Genomic DNA, 6,402 nt, shown 5'->3' on the forward strand with positions numbered 1-6,402 from the left:
CTGAGAAACCAATGTGTATTTCTTCTTAAAGACTGTGCTTAGAAGTATACTTAAAATGTATTTTAATATGCATATTTTAAAAAAGAAAGAAAAAATAGTGATTTTGGAAATTTTTTGTTCAAAATAGGTTTTCAAATGTTTGAGGTATGTGATTAAAATCAATTTTACTGCTAACTTTTGCATCTAGGCTGGAGTTTTATAAAAGAATTGGCAGAAAAGGGTTTAAAGGAGAATTTTGTTGACTTGAGCATGTTATGAAGTCCTTTACTTTTATATGAGTACCTGATTCTATGTCTTAACTCCAAACTTTCTTGAGGCATACTGGAGACATTCTGCTGAATTCTGAACAATTTGAAACACAGATATAGAAAAATTCTATTAAGCTATGATCATTTGAGCAAGCCCTCTTATGCTGAAAATGTAAAGATTTGGATCAATCATAGAGTGTGGACATCTCATTTAGTTTGATGTTTCTAAACCATTTCCACGGAATGATAAAACATTAGATTTATTAGCATTTAATGTTTTCATTATTCACTACAACCAGCTATTAATTCATTCTCCCATGTGTGAGCTCTTCATATTTGTAAAATGCATGATTATAAAATATGTATTTGAGTTCATTTGTCATTCAGCCTATTGTAGCTCTCAACAGTTTTTGCATATCCCCAGAAAACCTTTATTTGTGATGTACAGACCTGCAACTATAAATCTCAGAAATGATATGTTTCATTGATAGGCTAATGATATTAATATTTTTAAGAAATAGAGCATAATATTAACAACAAATTTTTATTCTAGAAACCATACTGTGAACATGCTTATTAAGACACACATGTTGAAAAATCACCTAAAAAGTTAAAGCTATGTTTACATAGTCAAGAAATCTAAAATTAGTATTACAAATACCACCTGTGCCTTAAGCTTTACTCAAATAGAAAGAAGCAAATTTCAGAAGTCTGGGATGGGGGTGGTGGTGGATAAAGGCAGGTACTTAAGAAATAAAGTTTAACTGGAAATTAAAAAAGCCAGAAGGACATCATGACCCTGCATGGCCATAATTAATAGTAAAGCCTTCCATAGTGACTTCTGAGGTTTGTTCTTTTATCTACAGGCTGCAGGCTGAAGACAGACAGCTTTGGAATACAGATATAATCTAACTTGTCCATATTTTAGGGGATAACGAGGGTGCTAAACAGGTTATAATTTTGGCTGCCAAATGTCCATGAACTAGAATTTTACCAGTGTCATGCTTCTGCAAGACATTTTTCTCTTTTTTAATAGACAAGATTTTCTTGGGAAATTGGAAAGTGCTAATAAATTTTCAATCTTTGTTAAATGTTACACAAGTTTGTAGCAGCTAAGAATTTTTCCAAATGCAGCAAGAAGATAATTGAAGACTAATCGTTATTAAAGGATTATTTGGTTTCATGAAAATTTTACAGTGGAGTTCCTTTGGTTGTTCAACAATTTATCAGAGAGGCTGAGGAGAAGGAGAGAAAAGGCTGCAGGGATAATGCCTAAAGTGTTAGGAATATTAACATCAGGCAATCTACTGGAGATGTAAATAAGAAATGTTTGAAATAAAGTGGGAGGATCACCTTGGGCTTCTGCCCAATATTTCAGGACCTCATTTGTTTGTTTTTAATTTTATTTTAGGAATTGTGTTCTACATTATTGATCATGGCAGGGCATTATATATGAAGTATTCCAACGCAACGCCCTTAAAGCTTCCCTCTATCAGCATTATATTATTGTTCCCCCATCTCTTCTCCACTTAATCTACAGTTATTGATGCTTCCTACTAAAGGCCACCTTTGGGTTTTTGTTGCTTTTGAGTATTTGTTGTTTCCATACTAGGTTTCTTTATATAGCACATATGAGGGAGATAATTCTTTACCTGTTCTTCTAACTTCAATCAGCTTGCTACTCTTTAGAATTATCCATTTAGCAGCCAATTTCATGATTTCTCCTTTTTTACAGCCTAGTAGCAGTCTATTGTGTATATGTATACATACATATATTTATATATACCATCATTTCTTTATTCAAGAATCTGTTATTAGATATTAGAGTTATGTCCAGATTTGACTATTATTATTATTATTATTATTATTTGGTTTTTGGGCCACACCCGGCAGTGCTCAGGGGTTACTCCTGGATGTCTGCTCAGAAATAGCTCCTGGGTCCTGGATCGGCTGCTTGCAAGGCAAACACCACTGTGCTATCTCTCCGGGCCCCAGATTTGACTGTTATGAATAGGGTTGCAATGAATATAGAAGTGCAAATGTTTTATTTTTCTGAATAGAGTTTTGGGGTCCTTGAAACAGAAGCAAGGTACATAAATGACCTAATGCCAGCACTTCCTGGCTTCTTCCTTTACCTTTAGAGTCAGAGCCATCATAATTATATTATTGTTTGGACTTAAAACTTGCTTTCAGCCTGAATTATTTTTGACTTATAATGGCTGCTTTTAAATTGCCTTTGTCTGATAAAGGAGTGAAGTTTTGTTGGTTTGGCTTCCCATGATAAATCTTTCGTTTGCAAAAACAAATAAATCTCAAATAACTTCTCTTGTGAGTTCCAAGTTAGTCGAGACAAATTCTCACTAAATCTTTAATAGAAATCAAATACCTAACTTTTTAAACTGAATGAGGATTTGTTTTTACCTGAGGACTCATTGCCTCTCTCAGCTGGAAAAGCAAATAATAATCAATACTATTTTTGTAAGGAGGAGGTTGGAGGAAAAAATTTTGACTGGTTTTGTCCAAGAATGAACAAAAATTAGCAAAACCTAAAATCTATATCTTATTCTTTTCATGAAAATACAAACATATTCTTAAGGATAATAGATCATTGTATATCAATAACACAAATTTTATTTGTGCAATGAATAAATTTCCCCATGGATTTTCCCCTGAAAAATATGGAAATAAAGTCTGAATTATTTTTTTACATAAGCTAATTCTCTTTATTAAGAATTTCTTAACTCAGCTTACTCTTTATGCCCCTATTCTTTCTTAAACATGTATCTCTTCTTTCTCTCCTCCCTGCTTTTTACCTCTGTCTCTCTGCTTTTTCCACACTGAAGAAGTCTGTGTTCTTTTTTTTATTTTTTTTATTTATTTTTTTTAATTATTTTTTTATTATTTTAATTATGACAACAAAGATGCAAAGAAAGAGGACAGGGTAAAGTTACAGTGGAAGCCCAATCACCCATAAACAGGATTCTCAGTAGTCCCATCGATGATATCCCAGCCTTGAACTTTCAGCCAAAGAGCATTAAGAAAAACAAAACTGAACCCATGTACAATACAATTACTTTGTCCCTCAAATCCCCAGTTGTAGTACATATTGTTTCTTAGCAGCACACCATATAGTCTAAAGATATTAGACTTATGTAACTCTTTAAACATTGAGGGCAAAGTACATTTATCTAGTTCCATGCACATGCTTACTAGTTTAAGTTAACCTCAAAAGTTTTAATGGGTTGTTTTTCTTTTTTCTTTTTTTTTTTTTTTTTAGTTTTTGGGTCACACCCGGCAGTGCTCAGGGGTTACTCGTGGCTGTCTGCTCAGAAATAGCTCCTGGCAGGCACGGGGGACCATATGTGACACCGGGATTCGAACAAACCACCTTTGGTCCTGGATCGGCTGCTTGCAAGGCAAACACCGCTGTGCTATCTCTCCGGGCCCATGGGGTTGTTTTTCTTAAGGATTGGAGTCAAGGGAACATAGGCCCACCAAAACATAAGGGACATGGAAAGACAAATTATGGTCTAAATACATGGAGACCCTACACCTGAAGTTTCCTGGCACAGGACTGACTCTAGGCTCCAGGCAAACTAGTTTGTCCAATTCAAGTCATCGTCTGTAGTGGCAATACACCTCCATTCCTCACATAGTCTCTGTTGTTGGTATCATGCTTCTGTATTAAAGATCCTGGAGTCTGCATATCCCATATTGCAGTCAGGATGGTGCAGAGCATCCTCTCGTTTCAACTCACACTTAAGGGGCAATAGAGAGAACCATGTCCTGTAGAGCAGGTCATTGTTGTTGTCATGTCTTCTCACAGGTCATTGTTGTTGTCACATCTTCTCAGTATAAACGGAAGTGTCTTTTAAGGAGGTCGATGTCACACCCTTGGTGGTGTCTTTCCTGGTAGAGGACTGCTTCCAACTGTTGCTATAAAAGACCTTGGATGTTTTGTAGATAGCTTGCCTGGTTCCAGCGTGAATGGAGAATGCCCATTCATCTGAGGCCTGTGCCAGGTCATTATATCAATATTCAGGGTGTAAGGTACATTGTAATGAGATTTATTAGATAATAACTAATTTGTATGTATAGTGTTTTCCCATTTTAATGTGTCTATGCAAACAAGGATCAATGCCATGAAGCGTTATTGGTGCATCTGGAGGCAATAGGAACAAGACCAGCAATTTCCATGACATAGTTCAATCATAGGCATCAAACTGAGGGACAGTTCCACCAACAATCCTTACTGAACAGCTTAAAAAGAAAAGACAAGATGAAAAGTGGATAGAAACATCATGGTAGAAGAATATATAGAGAGTTACAGCAGTTAAAGAAAATAATCATAAAATATTCAAAAGATATATGTGTTCAATATGTGTTCGATTTGTGTCCTTCTAAATAGTTCTGGGATTTGGAAGATCTACTGTATGTCTTTGTGTTCTTTTTTTTAAATGTAGTCCTCTTTTTCTTTTTCCTCATATCTTTCTAAGTACATTTCATTGAATAAAAACTCTCTTCATTAAAAAAATTCTTATCTTACATATGCAAAAATAGAATTTGCACACATCATTCTAAGAAAAATCCATGCAAAATGGAAAAGGTCTGATTCTTTCCAGAATGCTATGGGTTAGAAAGACAAAAATTTATTTACCTTTAACTTCATTTTAAAACTGTTTCTCCCAACAATAATCATTATCACTTGTGTTGATTGTAGTTTACTGTGTTGCTGATAGCAAAGCTGAATTCACTCTTGATGAGACCGGTGTGTCCTAATAATTGAAAATAGGTTATTATGGAACCAAGTCTTGCACTAATAGTCACTGGGTGATAGGGCTAAGTATTGTTTTACAATCTTCCTGGAATGTAGTGCTATTTTCAGAGTTGTATTTTGAGACTTTCAATTTGTGTATTTTATTCTACCATTTCTAGAGGAACCTGGTCTGCATATCCATAATTTTAAATAATGGACCGCAGTTTAATATCAATGCATAGTGCTGTTGGGTGACAGGGCAGTACCAAGTGTTAAATATTGCTTCGGGAAAAATGTATTTACACACATGCTGACAGTTCATTTCCAGGTGGAAGTCTCATGTCTAGTCTGTGCAAAGCAGCTTCAATCTTCCCACTGTGAAATTTTAGACAGCTTGTCTGCAGAGGCTCTGCCAGGCCTATTAATATTTATACATTCCATTCACACTCCAGTCAGAGCATATAAGTTGCAGATCTTTCTGATTTGGAAGCTATTAAGATTCATGACCCCTTTAGCTATTTACTTCGTGTGGTCCAGGTGCCTCAGCAATCAGCTTATACTTAAGAAGAAAGCACAAATCATTACTGTTCAAATATTGTCCTGTATTATGACCATTTGTAGTCCATCAAAGGGGTGTTAAGAGCTCTAATGCATTCATTTATCTCAGAGACACAGGTTATTAGATTAAGCATTCTTCTCTTGAAAAAGGATAGAAGTATTAACTTATGCCCAAAATTGTGTGTTTAATTCCAAATTAGTGACTCTGATTGAAGTTTCATATGTCATTAAGAAGTAATATCTAATCCATTTTTCTTTTTGAAAGCAGACATCGAGTGAACAAATAATGAAGATGATGAAATGAATGGAATAGGACAAGTAGAAAAAAATGTTTCTCTTCAGAGGAGAGCCAAATGCAGTTCCCCACTACCATAGCAGTAGATTTTTCCACTTTAGGGAAATTTTAGGGGTCAGCACATCTGGCGGGCAATGGATAAGACTCCCCCTGGGGAAACCACCTTCACTATCATGGTATCTCTCTTGCCAGGTAAGTATAGAATAATCAACTGTCTAGGTGTATACTAATCCTGTCTCTCAAGAAATTCTATTCTCCGAATATATTAAATTTTATTTAATATATATTTATTTAATATATTATTTTATTTAATATATTTCACAAAAGGCTGTGAAATTGAGATATGTTTTTCATTAAATCAGTGAGATTAGTCAGTATGTTTTATTGCTACCGAGCCATTTAATCCTATTTTGTGAAAACATTCTGTTAGGAAAAATGAGAACAGTAGAGAAAAATTGGGGAAAAAGAGAGGAAGGGAATTTCTATAGGCTCAGTGTTTACTATGGGCTATCTTACACTTACTAATTGATTTTAACCATACTATG

At 34.8% G+C, this 6,402-nt stretch overlaps 1 non-coding gene across 1 annotated transcript; it reads right to left on the bottom strand.

Moving 5' to 3' along the window:
- Positions 1-5,901: 5,901 nt before the first annotated feature.
- Positions 5,902-6,057, bottom strand: LOC126023307 (U1 spliceosomal RNA). The gene has a single exon (XR_007500477.1). It is a non-coding gene; the product is annotated as a U1 spliceosomal RNA (small nuclear RNA).
- Positions 6,058-6,402: the final 345 nt, after the last annotated feature.

The sequence above is a fragment of the Suncus etruscus genome, chromosome 11 (assembly GCF_024139225.1).
Source record: "Suncus etruscus isolate mSunEtr1 chromosome 11, mSunEtr1.pri.cur, whole genome shotgun sequence".
In the NCBI taxonomy this organism is placed as follows: domain Eukaryota; kingdom Metazoa; phylum Chordata; class Mammalia; order Eulipotyphla; family Soricidae; genus Suncus; species Suncus etruscus.